Genomic DNA, 19,461 nt, shown 5'->3' on the forward strand with positions numbered 1-19,461 from the left:
AGAGAGAGAGAGAGAGAGAGAGAGAGAGAGAGAGAGAGAGAGAGAGAGAGAGAGAGGTTATACTGCCCATTTGTGACCACTTAGCTGCTTTGGCCACTAGCAAGAGACCTTGGTCTTACTGCAAATGCAAACACTCAGGATGAGGAATCAACTTCAACCATCCTTTTTGACCTTGTGTGTCCAACATCACCCTTGAGATGGTGAGATCCTGTTGCCAATGAATGAGTGTGGTAGGAATCAGAAGCTTGTAGGAATTACTTCAGAGTCTTTGGGTCAGAGGTGAGTACTCTCTGGAGGGATAGTAAGGCATTTTTATCACTTTTATCCCATACAGACTTAATTTTCTTATTCAAACATAGTTCCAGGCTATAGAAGAGCATTCCTTTAATCCCAGCACTTGGGAAGCAGGAGTAGGTGGGTCTTAGAGTTTGAGTCCAGCCTATTCTGAACAGTGAGTTTTGGGACAGCCAAGGCTACACACAGAAACTCTGTTTCAAAAAACAAACAAACAAAAAACCCCAAAATGAAAAAACAAACAAACAACAACAACTACAACAAAACCCAAAAATGAAACAAAACAGAATAAGAACAAAAACATACATTTGGGGCAAAAGGGTTGGAGTCAGTGATTAAGGGTGCTTGATGCTCTTACAGAGGACCCAAGTTTGATTGCTAATTAGATCACACACACACACACACACACACACACACACACACAATTTTCCTGGTTTTGAGAGATTTAGAGAAGGGAGGATTGGTCTTCTGTTTTTTCCCTTTCAAGATGACCAATTTACAGTCTTTTTGTCATTTTTCTTCGTTATCTTCCACTAGTATATTTCTATATTAAGTGTGTGACAGGACTTGTGAGGACTCAGGAAAGTCAAACCATGTTAAATAAAATTACAGCTCACTAGTGAAGCAAGTCTGATTGCACAGCAAGGACACTGAACAATACACTTCCGTAATAAATGGGGCATCTTCCAGGACTCATGTTTTCAATGATCTCAGTCATATGATTCTCTTTATCCACAAGGAAATAGAAAATTGTTTATCAAAAAAATAATTTTATATAGCTTGTTTACAATACATGATATTAATTTTAAAACATATTTCAGTTTTATGTGCTTATTTATTGTGAGTCCAGGTCTCTGTGTGTACCCTAATGTTTCCTGGAGCTCTCTGTGTAGCCCAGGCTACCTTTGAATTCACCTTAGGCTCCCTAGCGCTAGGCTGACAGGCATGTACCAGAACACCTGGCCACTTTTACATTTGGCATTTCCTGGATCTAAATTACTTCTCTCCTTCTGCTCCTATCCAATTTTGTCTGTGTTTCTACACAGCAGTACTCCAGACAGGTTGATTCTCCAAGGATGCTGGAATTATTCCTGTTGCCATAGCGATCTTGTTCTCTAGCAGGACTGCCCATAAATACCTGGCCAGAAATTTTGGTACTGTGTTGTGATACGGTAATTTCTTTATCAGCAGCCACAATCAAGTGTTTGCTTTTGAATATTTAAGCAAGAGATGAAAATTTTTCTTTCAGTGGTCAGATTAGAAGCTGTGCTTCTAGGGTGTTTCCTTGATGTTGACTCCTGGATATACTGCTAAGCCAGGAGACTTTGAGTCAAGGTCAGCATTTGGTGCTTTAAGGGCCTAGGTTCTGTAGTCAGTGGCCCTGTGCCCAGTACAAATACTCCCATTTCTGCTGGGGGAGAACAAGACATCTTCCAGAATCCTTGCTACATTAGGTGACTTCAAGGGGACTGGATTTTGTTCTTAAATAATTGGAGTGTGACTGACTTCATATTTGTTGCTCATGTGACATTATGACCAGATCCTGGGTCTGTATAAATGTACAGCTGTTGGCTTGGCTCCCTCTTGACTTCCCTACTGTATGCATCCATTTATATCAATCAGCTCCTTTCTATAACACAGATCATATGATATGTCATTTCCCCTAGGTTCAATTAAATTACTGTAGTTTCCAACTTCATTTTAAAAAAATATTTTAAAAATCTATCTATTTTATTTTATATGAGTGTTTTGCTTGCATGTATGCATGTGCATCACATGTGTGCCTACTGTTAGTGGAGGTCAGAAGAGGGAGTTGTATCCTCTGGAACTGGAGTTTTGATAGTTGTGGGCTGCCATATGGGTTCTGGGGACTGAACTTGGTCCTCTGCAAGAGCAACAAACTGTGCTTGTCTACTGATCAATCTCCTTACTTCTCTAAACTTTGTTTTTAAATGCTACATAAAAACATAAAATTGTATGTATTAATGGGGTATCATGTGGTGTTTTCAGATACGTACACATTGTAGAATACACTTATATAATTCTTAACATGACCATCCTCTCAAACACTTACCATTTCTTTAAGCTAGAAACAATCATAATCCTGTTCCTAGTTTGTAAACTGTGCAGTATATTACTGTTATTAGTAACCATTTTTCCGAGTGAGCAAAAACACAACAGTCTTTTAAAGACTCTATTATTATTACTGTTTTAAACTGTGTGGATGTGAGTGCAAGTGCCCTTGGAACAGATCAGAGGTGCTGGATGCCCCTAAAGGTGGAGTTAAAGCTATGAGCCACCCAATGTGGGTGCTAGGACTCACACTCTTGTCTTCTGCAAGAACAGTGGTTCTTAACCACTGGGTCCTCCCCAAGTCCTGTCCTACTGACTTAGTGGCTGCGATGATCTGTGCCAACTGTCAGCTTTAGAGGATCTAGAATCACGTGGGATATGAGCATCTAGGCCGGTGCTTCTCAACCTGTGAGTTCCGATCCCATTGGTAAACCTCAATCTGTACAAGTATTTACATTACAATACAGGCAGTAGCAAAATTACAGTTATGAAGGAACAACAAAATTAACTTTATAGCTAGGGGTCACCACAGCTTGAACTGTATTAAAGGTCACAACACCAGGAAGGTTGAGAACCAGTGCTCTAAGTGTCCCCTGAGGGATGATGTAATCCTTGAGTCTGACTCTGAGGGGCTGATTACATTAATTAAGATGGAAAAACCCATCCTACAAGTAGTTGGCCCCATTCCTGGTCTTGGGTCCCAGACTACATAGAAAGGGAAAAAGAGAGCTGAACACCCATTCTGTGAACTTCTTGGCTGTGGATATGAGAGCCATGGCTTCCAGCTCCCATAGCTGCGACTTCCCCATGTAATAGACTGTGCCCTTGAACTGTAGCCAAAATAAATGATTTTTTATCAAGGTATTCTATCATAGCAAAGGGAAAAAGAAACTAAGACAGCTCCCACTGATCAACCTCTCTCTGTCCTTCTCCACCCCCTACTCATCCCAGGCTTTTCTCACTTCTACTCTCTCTTGTATGAGATCTTCTGAGACTTGTCTTGTAAGATGAGATGTACAGAAAGCACCAGCTTTTATACCTTATCGTTCTCACTGCTCCCGCTCTTTCGACCCGCTGTTGTCACTGTAACGCCACCCTGCCGACATCTCTGTCATTCTCACTGCCTCCAACAACGGTGCTGCATTGGTACGGCAACATCTGGATGCTTACTTAGTATTCGCCAAGCTTAGCAATCTGTGAGGCTGGTTTCTTCACGTACCAACATCTGTTGGGAGAGATATACCACACACTAGATAGTGAACCAGTGTATCCTTAAAGCCTGCCATGGTGCTTCATGCTAAATGACTATCTGCTGAGTGCATAAAAAAATGGAAAATTTGAATAAATCTGCAAACTTTCCAATAGTATGCATCTGAAGAAAGATGCAGGGTTTGAAAATTACCATCCTGAATTTGATAAACTTATGGTGTCCTGGATGCTAAATGTTTTAAAATGTTCATTTACCCTCTCATGTTGTTGTGCATATGCAGATAATAAAATTAGTGTCTACAGAGATTCCATGATGGGCCAGAATCCGGTGCCAGTGGGAAGAAACCACACTGAGACTCTAGCACTTGATCCTGAGTCGTGACAGCTTATTGCTCCCACACACTGGCCAGGCTCTCCAAAAGCCCAGAGAGAAAAGACTGAGGCCCAGGGAATTTCAGCTCCAAGGGCGGGAGGAAGTGGGCAGTTCAGAAGTTCCACATAGTGGGGTGCAGAAGCCACCACAGGGCCCCACTGAATCGCCTTTTTTTTTTGGCATGTATTACAATGAGTAGTCAGACTTTGGATCTACATTTAGGATTTGACAGTCCATTTTACTCTCAGAAGAATGGAGTGTGAAGCTTGGATGAAATGCCAAGGATTTGGAGAGAGGGAGGAATCCCTGTGCCGTGCCAACACCTCTCGGAAAGTTTTATATGCGCACATGCATTTCTGGGATGGCTAGGGGCTGGTGGCGCTTGGAAACAGACACAGCTCAGTGCCTTCACACACCCCTTCCAATAGGAAAGTATAAAGCTGGAAAATTGAGAGCTACTGGCATTTACAGCAGCAGCGGTATGCTGTGTGCTTATGCCGCACGTAAGCTTCAGGAAATACCATATGCTAAACCTGTTCTATTCATGCTCAACACAGGTGAAAACGTAGGACAGAAAAGAGTGTTTGACTTGAGACAGGTGAAAACGGTGCTGCCCGTGTTATGAGTCAAAGTGCACTCAAGGCCGCCTGCTGCACCTGTCCTGTTCTGCTCTGTAACTACCCATTTGGTTCACAACACCACTGCCAAAGTTGTTCTGTGGATCCTAGGTATATTAATTTTAACCTGTTGGGGCCAACATTATGTTATATAATATTTTTTTCAAAGGAGATGGAAATTTAAAAAGCAAAAAAAGCCGGGTGGTGGTGGTGCACGCCTTTAATCCCAGCACTCAGGAGACAGAGGCAGGCGGATCTCTGTGAGTTCGACACCAGCCTGGTCTACAAAGTGAGATCCAGGACAGTCAGGGTTGTTACACAGAAAAACCCTGTATCAAATAAACAAACTAACAAAAAGTAAAGTAAAAAATAATACAGAAAACTATCCAAGCATCAGGGGTGGAGATGTAGTTTGGTGATAAAGGGCTTGCCAAGGATGGGGAGGTCCCAGGTGTGATTCTCAGTACCAGCCAAAGAAACAACAGCCTTTGTCTATTACTGTTATTTATTCTTTAGTAGCAATGATCTGAGTCCCCACAGTGATGCTTCTGAAATAGACATGATTTCCAGGAGGGTATGAGGAAGCCAGAGGAAAACAGCACCTGAGTAACACAGAGTAAGCAAGGGCAGGTGCCAAAGGGAGGGTTGTACTGGGATCCCCAGGCACTCAGAAGGGGCTGGTGTCCTGCTGTGTAGGGCAGACAGGAAGGCTTACAAGGAAGCTCCTGATGGATGGATTCAGGATGCAGTCATGTGGGAGGGTGGGAAGACATTCCAGGCAGAGAGGGGCATGGTATGCAAGGGGGAATAGGAATAAGTATTTCAGGAAAGGAGACATTTCTGATTTGGGGGAGTATGGAAGACTGGAAGGCAGGAGTGGAAATGGGGGCGGATCTCAACGTCGGAAGCTGCTGAACAAACACCAGGTTGTGTGTGTTCACTCTTGTTCAGAGTCAGCAGAGAAGGGGAGGTTAACAAAGGCAGAGGGTTGCTTAGGCTGCAGCAGGCAGGAAATAAAGCAAAAACAGAGACAGCACTTGGGTGGTCACCCAGGGACAGGTAGACAGGAAGGGGTCCAAAGAACTGGGCACAGGGAGTGGAGGTGGGGGAAGCTACATGGTGTTCCCTGGTGAGCTCACAGAAAGGAGGGGTGGGGAGAATGAAGAAAGGGCAGGCGAGGAGCTGGGTTACAGGGAAACTCAGGATGACAGAAAGTAGTGACTTCATCAATGTGTCGATCCCATTATCACATTCGCGTGTATTAGCACATTACGTATTTACATTGCCGAGCTGGAAGGGTGAGTGACGCATTTGACTGGAATGTCATGGAGATCTAGTATATACTGAAAAAGTTGTCAGCACACTTAAATTTATCGTTCTTATTCCCCCCCTCCCCCACAAATCACATGACTACAGTGTATCGACAAAGGAAACTCGGGGTGAAATTTGCTAAGTCTTTTCCTGTTTGAAAAGTGACACTATCAGTTGGTTAAGGGAAGTGGCTTTAGGGTGCTGAGCTATAATGTTCTATTGTTTCAAAAAGGAGAATCTGGGCCTCTCCCAGTAGGTCACAAAACATGAGTAACAACAGGATCATGGTTCTTAAGGATGTTTTAAAGAAACTTACAGACACGATGACTGTACGGCTTTAACCTGGTTGTTCTCATTAAGTGGATCACTTAAATGTCTGTTTTTCTCACTGTCCAAATTTTCCTTCTGATTCTTGCATTTATCTGTGAATTTTCTGGTTTTTTGCTCTGCACAGAGGCCAGGGCCCGAGCTCTTCTGAAAACAGAACATTTTAACCAGGGAAAGCGGCTGGACCAGGAGACAAATCTGTGCAGTTAATACTAGTGCACTCCTGGGAAAGATGAAGAAAAGCTGGGGTACAGTCTCCTGTGCAGTTTCCCTAGGCATGCTGGGAGGGAGCGAGCCTCTGGGTGATTAATCATTATCAGGACTTGGAGAAATGCAGGTGGGCTGCTCTCAGTGCAGTGGGTTTTATCTTTCACAATCTACAAAGGAACAGGCATAATGATTTGTGCTTCTCCATCTGGACTGGTCTTGACTGTACTGCATGAGAGGGTCCCAGTGCAGCCTGAGCTTGGCAGAGAAGGCCATGAGGATGCCTGGACACTTAGATGCTTTTATTCCAAACCATAGTTAAAACAACATTTGTATAAAGAAACGAATCCATTTATAAAAGTTCGAATGGGTAAATTGTTATGAAGGGGCAGCCCCTTTGGGTTGGTGTATGGTGAGGGCGTCAGATGGTATCACCTCACAGTGGCAAAATGTTCAGAAGAAGGTCATATGTCAAACACTAGAAATGGTGGGTGGCTCATGACCAGGTTTCCTCTTGCTGGAACAGGTATCTCTAAAGAACTCAAGGGGGTTGCGTGAGATTACCTCAAGACTTAGGTAGGCGTCACCTTCCAAAGGATCCACATTCTGTCAACATCACCCTGGAGAAGGAGCCATCAGTCACGATGTGACCACACCTAAACCATAACAGTAAACACAAACTCCTCAGTAAAAAGTCTCGGAGCACCCAATATTACCCTATTTGTTTACGAATTACATGCAAACAACACGCAGCATTATAACACACACATAAAAGTAGAAATCTTCAAGGATTAGTCAAAAATGAAACAACCGAACCCCCCCTCATCGCAGCTCTCTAGCATAAGGGACACCCACTTTAGGGGGCAGCACAATGTCATATGTTTTATTAGAACTTTTTTGTTCATGTTCTCTAGTCCTTGATAATGGAATACCACTAGACAAGGTAACATAAAAGAAGGTAAACTTGGCTTGTCTTTCTGAAGGCTAAAAACCAAAATCAAGACACCCACCTAGTGAGAACCCTTCCTACAGAGTCAGCAGAGAGGAAGCCATGAAGTGGTAAGAACAGGAAAGGGGAAGGGACCAAAACTCATTCATCTTCCTGGAACATACTTGTTAGGGTTTAAATCTAGATTTGTTCCCCCAGAGGCTCACTGTAGTTTTTTTTTTGTTGTTGTTTGTTTGTTTTTTGTTTTGTTTTGTACTCTTTGGAGGTCTGCCACCCAGCTCCCAAATAAATACATGGAAATTCATTTTTACTTATGAATACCCCACTTTAGCTTGGCTTATTTCTAGCCAGCTTTTCTAACTTAAATTATCCCTTTTCCTTTTAACTACATTTTGCCTCTGGGATTTTGACCTTTATTTTTCTGTCCTTCCTATGCTGTGCCTGGCTGTGTGACAGGGTGGCTGGTCTCGGGCTTCCCACTCTCCTTCTCCTTTTCTTGCTTCTCGTTTTTTTTTTTTTAAACTAGATTTTTTCCTAATTATTCTCTTTGCCTGGCAGCCCTGCCTACCCCTCTCCTGCCCTGCTATTGGCCATTCAGCTCTTTATTAGACCAATCAGGTGTTTTAGGTAGGCAAAGTGACACAGCTTTACAGAGTTAAACAAATGCAACATAAAAGAATGCAACACATCTTTGCATCATTAAACAAATATTCCACAGCATGAACTGCTTTCTGTCACATCGTGTTTATGCGCAAATCAATCCCACACCAGTTATGATTTAAAGGGATATTTATTTAGGGGGGTAAAACTCACAAAACACCAACCGTCAGGAAAGGAGCCTAGTCGCTGGAGCCAGAGCAGGAACCAAGCACCAGCCGGCAGAGGCTTACCGCTCTTTTTAAAAGATAAATAAACCACGCCCCAGTGGGCTGGTATTTCAACAGCTATTGGCTGGAGGAGCGGAAGGTACTCCCGCAGCATCGCGTTTCAAGTGCCTGTCATATGTGGATACTCAGTGGATCTAGGGACATGAATAGATGATGCAAGTAGGTATTGTCAGTTTCCGCTGTGAGCTGCGATCTGTCACCACCACGGTGTCCTGTCTGAACTGCTGGCTACTCTGTACTGAAGTGTGCCGTAGTTTATCCTCAGGGTAAAATATAAGGGCTCTGAAATGGTTCTTGCTACTCAGAGGCCTGCACTGCTACAAGTCTCCAAATACTCTAACGGGGAGAAGTGGGGGCAGAGAGACTGAAGAGAAGGCTGAGCAGAGGCTCGGCGATTCAGAAGGAGCAGGGGGAAGAAAGAGGCTTCCTATTAGATGTTGTGTCTGCGTAGATCCAACTGGAAATGGATCTCTCTCCCGTTTTGCTTGGCTCCTTCCGAAATGCTAAACTGGCGGAGCTGCAATGTCATCATCGCTGGTCTCCCGGGAGCAGTTACATAAAACTCGGTCCCATGGCACTCTCCACGTTTCTCCTCAGGCCACCTGCCAGAAGCCCCTCCCTGACAGCTTGCACAGCTGGGGCAGGGCACACAGAGCAGGCTGAATGAAGGATGCTGAGCAGGCAGCCGGCTTGTCTTAAGCTGGGGTGGAGGGTGAGGGGCCTCGCTGCTCCTCTCATATAATTTCTTATCTAAAAAAATACATATTCAATTGTTCATTTATCATCATCATCATCATCATCATCATCATCATCATCATCATCATCATCATCATCATCATCATCATCATTGGTCCTGGGATAGCACCCACAGGCTCACACTCCAGAACCTCACAGATAGTTTTCCATTGCAAGGCCTACTGGGCACTGATTGCTGCGGTTCTCCTTCAGGCTGAGCCTGACACCAGAAGTCAAATGAATCTTGTCTTTCCTTTTGCCTGTTGTTACTGAGTTCCCAGAGAAGCATGGGCCCACAACAGGGTATAAGTACCTGGAAGTTTTGCCTATGACCAGAGGAGGAAGAAGCCTGAGGGCAGAAGGCCATAGAAGAGAAGCAGGCCTCACATGTTGCTGTCTCCTTGGGAAGCTATGGCTCTGCAATGGGCCTCAGAGCCAGCCTCATCTGAACCATATGATCTGGCCCCTGAATTCAATGTCTGGGTAGCAGACACTCCAGGAAGGGCGTGACCTTGGGAGAGGTGGCTCTCCCAAAGTGACCTTGGTAGTCATTACCACAGCCCTCCAGCAGGAACAGCAAGGTCTTCACCTCTCTTCTAGATGGCTCTTCACAGCATCGTCACAATACTGGCCTCCTCAAGCCAGATTTCATACCCCCAAACTGCACCTACGTTAGTTAGCGCAGAGTGGGTCTCGGGGGACCTGACTAGAATATGAGGCTCGCCCAACTCTTGGAAGCTGAATTTCAGTACGTTTTCAGACTCGGTTGAGCCAATTGTGAAATTTGACAGCATGAAATGGGTCACAATAGGAATACTTATGCCACAGGAATTGGGAAATGTTTCAAACCAAGCTTGTACGATTTTATTCCCTCAGGAGAGATGATTTGCCAGCACAGAACATGTGCTCAAGTAATTACATTTTTAGGATAATTGGAAGTATCCAAACAGCTCCGTTTTTATCTCTCTAAAAAGTCCATCTCACACAACTGGCTGTCTTCAGAATCCCTGACAGGCAGAGCCTCCCAGCCTAGGCTTAAACTCTGCTGCCTCTAATCTTATGAGGAAGTACATCCTGTCAGACCCGGGAGTGAATCTCATCTGGCCACTCTCAGGGGTAGGACCAGAATGCTAATCTCTCTGAGCAAATTTCCCCTTGTCTGTAACATAGGGGTTAGTGATCCCAACAGCAGAAGTTCGCTTTCCAAAGCTATATGTGAAAATACGTCTTTAATGTCAGACATCTTGTAAATATTAGTCCGCTTCCATTTCCCATTTCTGTAGCATTTGCCTCTGACAGGCGTGAATTCCCCTAGTGTGAGGGGCCTGAGGGGGTCGATGGAGGAGGGTCTGTGGCTGCTGCTTTTTTCCTGCACCGTTTTTTAAGGTGAATGCGGGCGTTTAAAAGTACTTTGCCTCATTTTCATCTGACTTTCTGCTGATGTCAGCAGGCATTCCTTCCCCTCCTGCCATCCTGCTCTGACCCTGCTCTTGCTGACTCAGCCCTTCCCAGTCCAGCTTCCCCAGGCCGGTTGCTCCCTGGTGAGATCTTGTGATGGGGAAGCTGGATACACAACTCATAGCTGAGCCCAATAAGGACAAGGCAAACTCCAAAGAGTTACGAGGCTTAGGAAGCAGTGGCGAGACCGGGATTCCCCTGTGTCTGGTATGAGGGGAGCACGGTGTCTTTGGCCTGAGGTATCAAGGTTGGCCAAGAGTAAGGTTTACTCCAGACAGGGGCGGGGAGGAAGCATTCACTCCTGATGGGTCCTGAGGAAAGTCCACTGTGGAGAAGTGGGAGAATAGGCCCTTCTCTTGTCCATCTGCTCTTTACTCTTCAGTCTGTCCTATACCAGTCTTAGAACTGAGCCTCCCTGTCATGCCAAAACCACAGACTGTGAGGTATGCCAGGTCACTGTCCCATGAAGGTCAGGCCCAAAGAGATCGGAATCAGTCCGTGCAAGCGTAGAGTGGGTGAAAGGGTGAGAAGTCTTGGCATATAGGGTCAGGAGGAAGCAGCTATAGCCTTTGCCTTCCAGGCTGGACCTTGAGAGTGAAGGGAGAAGCTATGTATGATTAGAAGAAGACAAAGACATTAAGTGCGGCCAGGCCACATGATCTCCCGAGTCGAGAGTCACATAGGTGACATGGGGAGTAATCTGTGAGATCAAGAAACTTAAGCAGAAGATAGGAGTCTCTCAGGCCTTGCTGATTTGATGCCGTGGTACTGTCTGGAACACCTCATATATAGCAGGCGATGAGTGATGCCTGCAGTAGTGGACTGTGTGACTTTGGTCTTCTTTTGGGGACAGAAGGGATACTGTGGCTAAGAGACCAGTCCCTGAGCTGTATGACTTATAAATGTTACTTTATATCTATGTGGCTTAAGGAATTCTAGGTAAACTCTGCAAGTCCAATTTCCCCATTTGTAAAAATAAGATATTTCTTCACACTCCAAGGCCATCATGAATTCAAACAAACAAACCAAGACACGCAAAGAACTTAAACTAATGTCAGGAGTTGAGCAAGTGCTCACTGTATTGACTGGTCTTTCTTCCACTGAAGTCACTTTTGCTGTCAGCTAACCTGCTGGAATCTAAAGTTTGAATCTGGGCCATGTTGCTTACCAGGTATGTAACTTTGGACAAATCATATACCGGGACTTTCATTCGACGTCTGTAAAAACAAGGCATTCGCAAGATTTAACTGGAAAGGTTGTTGGGAAGAAAACCTGAGTTGCTATTTGTAAAGGAAGTCTGAAAATCAAACCAGCATCATGGAAATTTGTCATATTTGTTAATTATTATGAAGAATTGATAAATGGTAGATATACAGGTACTCGCTTCATTCTTTGTTGTTCTAATTTGTTTGCAATCTATAGAGTTGTTATTATTTGTAATATGAATTTTATTACGTTTTCTCTATAACTTCCAGAAAATATCACAGAATGCTCATTTAAATAGAAATGTGTATTTTGAAAGGAAAGAGTCCAAATAATTCTACATTATACAACAACCACCATGGAAGATTTTAGATGTCAGGCTCTCTTAATATGCGTGTCTATTTCTAGGAAGTTTAGACAGGATCTAAACTTTGTTCCTTCCTATATTTGCTTAAACTTAAACCTTTTCTCAGATGTTTAGAAACTCCAGTGTAGTAGACAGACTCACATTTGATATTTGTGTTCTTTTTAAATTTTCACTGGTGTGAGTGATATTTTAGTGCATGCCATCTAGCCAAAGCCTTCCCTATCTTCTAGAGCACTAAGTGGGCCATCTATCAATGGCAGGCATGAAATATTTATTGAAATAAGTGCTTTCTGCATCTTTGGAAAAGCACTTGACAGTGACCGCAAACCCAACAGAAATTGGTGGAAAAAGGAAAAACTAGGACCTTCCCTGGGACAATTGTCTCTCCATATGACAGAAAGAAAATTACTGATTCCCCATTTCATGTCTGTAACATTAATTTCATGAGAATTAAAGACCTGATTGTAGAATATTATACAAAAATGATAAAAAGTGGGGAGAAAATGTAGTTACAATATTAGAATATGGAAAAATAAAAACATTCCCATAACTAAAATAATATAAAAATGCACACATTTCACAACATTAAAATTATGTAAGAAATTGTCACCAATGTCACAAAAACAAATTATTGAAGGAGATAATAAGACTAGAAGAATGTATTTGAAGTATAAGTAACTAAACAGAATTGTATCCAGATTCTTCAAGTAAACAAATTAATAAGGAAAACCAAACTGGATAAAAAGTTATGATCAGGAATTATCCTGAAGAAATATCATAAAAGCTCAACAAGCAAAATAAATATACTTATTTCATTAATAATGGAAACAAAGTAGACAATGTGATGTTTACTATTGATCAAACCTCCAACAAATTAGAAAATGATCAACCATAGTGTTGGCTAGAACATGAAAAAATAGTCTAAAACTCCCCAGTGGGTGTGTAAATGAGGTCGTCAGTAGCAACATCTCTAAAGGGGCAGTACACGTTGCCTACTGCTTAACAGTCTATGTCTAGATAGGTTTTGAGTGTATACCAATGCATAAGTACAAGGATATCTTCTTCAGTATTTTGTGTTGACGGAAGATATAAATCAGCCTGTCAGTTAGAGAAGAAAATCTGGATCCATTCCTCCAGTAGAATGTTCCAAGGCAGTATAAGCAAATAGATAAGACCCACATGTTCATTAGCATAGATAAATTTAAAACTGATCTCATATGTAGAAACCAAGGTACAAAAGGATATTGACCAGATTCCTAGAACATAGACAATGTGCAGTGCCGATTATTGTTTATGGATACATGCAGAATTAAAGAATACAGGAGGAAGGAGAAGACACTAACTTCCAGGCGTGCCTTGCTTCCTGGTTGAGATGAAGATGGATGTCAACCAGATACGCTTACACTTTCCAGAAGTACGTGGAGCCATGCATGTTGCCGTCTTAGCGATTGGGAGGTCGCCATAAGAGACTTGCAGCACATTTGAGGTAGCCTGGCTACATAGTGAGCACCAAACTACCCAGAGCTACATAGTCCTATCTAAAAGATCACCACCCCCAAAAGAATCTCGAAGTCAAATTAATATATAAATAAAATAAAGGATAATAATGTCTAGCTTAGAATTTTCCAGCCCAGTGCTGCCCCCAAGTGGCCAGGACTTGACATGTATGCCTTGATTGCTCCAGGGTTCAGGTTTAGGCTAGAAATTCTAATAATTTTTTATCAGATAAACGTTTCCTTAGGCAAAAGCCGGACACAGCCTCACAGGGTATAGAGCGGGCAAAGTCAAACTGCTTAGGCAGGAAGAGAAGTTGAGCCCTGGCAGGAAGAGAGGCTGAGCCCTGGTAGGAAGAGAAGTGGAGTCCAGGCAGAAAAGGTGGCTGGGTCCTGGCAGAAAGAGGGACTGGGCCCTGACAGGAAGGGAGGTTGAGTTCAGGAAGGAAGAAAAGCTGAACCCTGGCAGGAAGAGAAGCTGAGCCCTGGCAGGAAGGGAGGTTGAACCCAGGCAGGAAGGTAGCCTCAGCGCTGGCAGGAAGAGAAGTTGAGTGGTGGTAGATGCTGGGCATGCGCAGGACAAGCACCCTCCTCCCGTTGCCTCCCATACACTGTAGCTCCTCTACAGATGCCTCTCTCTGACAGCTCCGTTTCCAACACCGCTAGCCTATGTAAGGCACATCCTAACTCTCTGACAAGTGCCCGCTACATTTAAGATTTAGGGATTCTGCATAAATATCTGGAGAAACGGAAGAGTATTTCCCACGTGGATAATAATCCCTTAAGGTGGCCAAGCCACAGTCTTAACGCCCCGAGTAAGATTTCACCGACTCAAAGACAGTTAGCGGCTCACTCTTTATTTGCAATGTTGCTTTTACCACTTGCTTCACTTGGTAAGCTCATTCAACATCTTAATTTTGCCGTACTCCTCTCTCCAGCCCCTACTCTTCTCTTTTTTCCCTGCTCATCATCTTTGTCCCTTTATCCCCCCCTCATCTGCTTCTCCCTCCTTTATATCCAGTTGTTATTTTCCAGGCCCCTTAAGACGCTACTCCCTGAGAGAGGGGTCTGGAGCCCACCGCACCTGCTTCCTCAGCACACCCTATTTCGTAACCCCTGTGCCCATGTCCCCACTGGAGTCAACCCGGAAAGATCAGTCTATGCTTCCAAACCACGAAACCCCCATCTTCACATCGCATTCTCAGTACCTGGGCATGGTGGGCGGAGTCAGTCCCTTCCCAGCCCAGCTCAGAGATCCATCCCTAGCAAAAGCACAATTAGTTTCCAAAGTTTGCGTTCTTGCCCCTGTCTGAAGTGATTGAATTTCACATACATCGTGAATAGCTGGGGGAAATGTGTTCCAGATGTGGTGCTAAGAAATTATTCTGAGAACGAGGTTATGTACACAAAACCCCAGCCTCCCCACGCATCTGTTACTGGAGCTGGCACCTGCATCCAGCCGCAGCAACTCTCTTTATTGGGCTTTTCTGCAGCTGAGCTCTTTGTTTCTCTGCCCCGCCATCTGTCTCTGTCGTCTGTCTCTCTTTGTGTGTGTCTCCATCTCTGTGTCTCTGTCTGTCTGTCTCTCTCTATATCCCTCTGTGTATATGTGTCTGTCTCTCTGTTTCTCTCTCTCTTCCCAGCCTTGTCCCTCTTCTTTCCATGACAACCACTCTGCAGAGAACCTGCCACACTTTGGTGATTATGGAATGTTTCTCCTTGGCTCTATCTTGCCATCAAGAACACTTCTCCACGTGTTCCAGACAGTCAGTCTCAGTAAGCTGAGGCTCGCAAGGCCTTGGAGAGGTGTTGCGGGGGGGGGGGGGTCCTGACCCTCTTACCCACACCAAGTCAGCAGCTCCCCAGCCACATTCTCTGTCACTCATTCAGGTGTAAAGCCGTAGGTCTCTTCTTTCCTTTCTTTCACTTTTACCTCTCTGTTTCAACCCTAAGCCCTGCTAATCCTCCCTGCCATATGCCTGGTTTATTTTAAGCAAATCCTCGTTGAGTGAATAGCTGTGTCCTGGGTTTGTTTCTTCTGATTCTGTCACAGCCACCTCCTTTAGCACTGACAGTCCCTTGTGCTGGCTTTGGTGACTACAAACTGACAGTGTCTTCCTTCTACCCAGCTCATCTTTGATCTCTGCAAACTAATCTCAAAGGACTTATCTTTATAAAGGATAAAAAGAAAAGAAAACATTCACACACTGTATTCTTTGAGTAGGTGAGACAGTCACATGAGTCAGCATTTAAAAGATTCCACAGTCTATGTTGGGATATTGAAGCATCTGTCCATTGTCTCTCCTGTTGGCCTCATTCTGCAGCTGATAGAGAAGAGGTCAGAGGGCAGAGATGAGAAGTGAGCTGAGTAAGGAGGAATTCGGGGATGGGGGGGGGGGAGAGAACAGCAAAGACAGGGGTCCCACTTGGAAGGAGTATTTATTACTTCCCCCTGGGTTCATGGGTTGGAACTCAGACATAGAAGGCACCTGACAGCAAGGAAACAGTCTGCATGTCAGGATGTGGGAGTCCTGGGCAGTTTCAGCTACCTGTGCCAGCCATACAGTTCTGCCCCTTGTCCGAGTTCACAAATGGCAGAAAGCAACTTTATCTGCTTGTAGGCTGCTTCTGTAGTCTTTCTAATAGTTTTATTAATTTCAGCTGTGTATTATATCACAATGGATGACCCAGGCCGTGGGTCGTCCCACCATCTTCTCTGCTTTGTGGGGGTCCCATGCATGCAAGTCTATTACAGAAGAAAAAAATCTCAGGTTAGACGTTGTTAATTGAAGAGGGATGGACAGTATTTTCATAGCCATTGCCAAATTGTATCTCTTCGAGATCATACAAGTTCGTATTCCCTCTAGCCATTTAGTGTTTGATAGTGCTTATAAAAGTGTCTTGACTTGTCTTCATCTTTGAGTGAATCGAGTTCAAATTCATTACCAGTGGATTTGAGAGAGGTTTAATCTGGGCTGGCATGGACCCATTGAGCCTCCCCTTCCCTCCCCGTTCCTCTGCCTTGTTAACTTCTGATCTGTGGATATGTCTTGTGTCTCCAACTCCTAGACCATTAGCATTTTCTTTCATTTAGATTCAGACCTATAACAGTCAGAATCCTGCAAATTCATTAATCCTCTGAGGCCACTAGCTTATAGACACTGCCCTACCGTGTAAATGAGGAAATGGAACTCAGAGAAGTTGAATAAGGAGACCAAGGTCACCTGATGAGTGTCACGGCATGGTCTCATTAAGTATTTTGAGTCTGCTCTTTCACTTCTGTAGTTCAAGTCAAAGTTAAGCTGGGTTAGAAGAAAGGACAAGCAATACCCGAGAACCACCACCAGAAGTGCCCTGTGGCTACGTGCCCCAGGTCATCCAAATTTCCTTTAAAATCTTCCATTTGCACTAAAAATGTGTGCAGACCATGAATTCTACTTTTTAGTATAGCTTCGCTTACTTTAGTATTTTAAAATATTTTAAGTTACTTTCTTCCAGTTGTAAGTGAATTTCCATGAGCTGCTTGCTTTCACTGTGGCTTGGACGCCCCTGGCCTGTGGGTCCAATAGCTGGTGAATGAGCAGGACTCTGCACAGAGGAGGCCCATGGATAGACTCCTATTGATACTGCAAATCCTACCTCATCCAATGCTTTGACCTCCCAGAGTGGTGTCTCTGTAGTGGAGAACTTCAGATTAAAGTTTTCCTCACGGCATTGTGCGGCAGGTGTGCAGTTTGTTGCCTTTGTTTATAGCCTTCGGGGAATCGATCTCTTATGCAATGTATCTTCATATTCCTTGCAACAAGAGGCTTGCTAAATTTCCAGTGACTAAAACTGAAGATGACTGGACATACCATTCGGCTATCTATTTTGACTTGTCCTAAGTAATCAACTATTCTCCGAATAACAAAAGTCAAGTTCTTAGTCCCAAATCTTTCTTAATTATATGAAGTTAGTTCCCTTGGTAAGTATGCATTTACTTGGCCAATACATACACAGTCAATTCCCAGTGATGTTCCTGTCATGTTGATGGACACTGGGCATGCCATTAATTTCTTCTTCTGTCTTTGGAAAACAGGGATAATTGCATTTGCCAGTTACCACTCAAGAATGTTGTCAGATGTGATGGAATACTGTTTTTAAAACAAGTCGTTGGAAGGACTAGGTCACATCAATCATAGTCCTTCACCAGTGTGGTTCCTTTAGTGTTTATTTACTTAGTAGGTCAGTAGAACACTGGAATTTCTTCCCAGACAAGTCATCTTGAGTCATTGCATGCTCAAGTCCAAATATAGTTTCGTATCTATAACCTTCTGAAGCCTCAAGAATTAAGCTTGGAATATTCTTTCTGTCCTTGGAAATTTTCTAGTTTGTTATCTCTGGGAACATAGGCGTGGGCCATTTCTAGTCAGATACTGGTGCATATGAAAAATAGCATTTCAAATAGACTCCACTGTTGTGAATGTGCTGATATTTTATCCTCCTCGTGTTAGCATTAAGATGTAATCCTGATGCTTCAAAGTCTGTTTTCTGGAAACGTAGGTAATGCTTGGATCTTAAAGTCTCAGATCTGTTGTTTTAAATCAGCCACACCTCAAAGAGTGAAACATAACGTTTGGAAGCTAAAATGGTGTGAAAGTAGAATCTTGCTAACTGTGTAAATGTTAATGTGCTGTCTGACTGCCGCTAGTCACTACCAGTGTGAGAGGTAAAAATTCAGTCCTTCAGAGTAAGAGCTCAGCCTGCCGTGTGGCTAGTGGCCACATTCCAGTTTCTGATCACATGAAGTTCCGATGGGCAGGCTCTGTTCTGCATGTAAATTGTGTGTGTTTGTAAATCCTTTGATTATGTGTGTAAATCCTTTGATTATGTGTGTGTAAATTATGTGTGTGTAAATCCTTTGATTATGTGTGTAATTATGTGTGTGTAAATCCTTTGATTATGTGTGTGTAAATTATGTGTGTGTAAATCCTTTGATGGGCATTTCGGCTCTCTGCTCTTCTTTACTTTCTGCTCAGGGAACACCCCCCCACACACTCACCCCCACACCCCCACACACGCACCCATATTCCCACACTCACACATCAGTATTTTAATTTAAAGATGAATAGTTTACCCCTTACTATCACTATCAAGGCCACGACCGGAGTATCGGAGTATAAGTCCCAGGAAAATGACACGTTGGATTTCCAACGGAGGCTGGGCCCATGGCAAATCCAGCTATTTCTGAGAAATTGCCCAGATTGGAGTCAATCCCAGAACTCTGATTTAGCAGCGACTAAGCGTCGAGCTAGGCTAAGAGGAACACAAATCTGTTTGTATACACAAATAAATCCCCCTGTGCTGTGTGCCTCTCTCAGCCTGCCAGCATCATCTGGCTGCTTTAGAAACTGTAATCCATTGGTGCATTGGTTAACCTATGTGCAGAGAGTGAGCTGTTCTGATTAGTGGAAAGTTCTGTTTCGACAGTTAGCCCACTTCTGCAGGAAAGCTGCAGAGGCAAAGGTATTCCCGTGAGGACTTCGTGGCACCAGGCACCTTCCAAATGTTCACAGCTGTATGCTCACCCCTTTAGCTTCAGCGAGGCTCCTCTGCTTGGAACACTTACAGTTGCCCTGCAAATCTAGAACAATGATGGTGTAGGTGACCATCTCAGGAAGCGTTAACCTAGAGGGAGCATTATCGTCTCTACCCACACTTTACACAGATGTGGAACGGTCAGGAGACCCTGAAAATAGAGGTTATCTTGTTATTGTTGCTTTTTAGTATAGAAACAGTCTTTCCCAGGGAAGAGCATACTTGCTTATCTGGTAACAAATGGTCAGCCCTGAAAGTATACATATAAGTAACAACATAAGCCAGGAGGTGGTGGCGCACGCCTTTAATCCCAGCACTTGGGAGGCAGAGGCAGGCGGATCTCTGTGAGTTCGAGACCAGCCTGGTCTACAGAGCTAGTTC

General features: G+C 43.9%; 1 protein-coding gene across 1 annotated transcript in view; it reads left to right on the plus strand.

The window, feature by feature from the left end:
* Slc9a9 (solute carrier family 9 member A9) overlaps positions 1-19,461 on the plus strand; it is a 559,136-nt gene that overhangs the window by 17,101 nt on the left and 522,574 nt on the right. The gene's annotated exons all lie outside the window — the stretch shown is intronic.

The sequence above is a fragment of the Microtus ochrogaster genome, unplaced genomic scaffold, assembly GCF_000317375.1.
Source record: "Microtus ochrogaster isolate Prairie Vole_2 unplaced genomic scaffold, MicOch1.0 UNK12, whole genome shotgun sequence".
NCBI classification, from domain to species: domain Eukaryota; kingdom Metazoa; phylum Chordata; class Mammalia; order Rodentia; family Cricetidae; genus Microtus; species Microtus ochrogaster.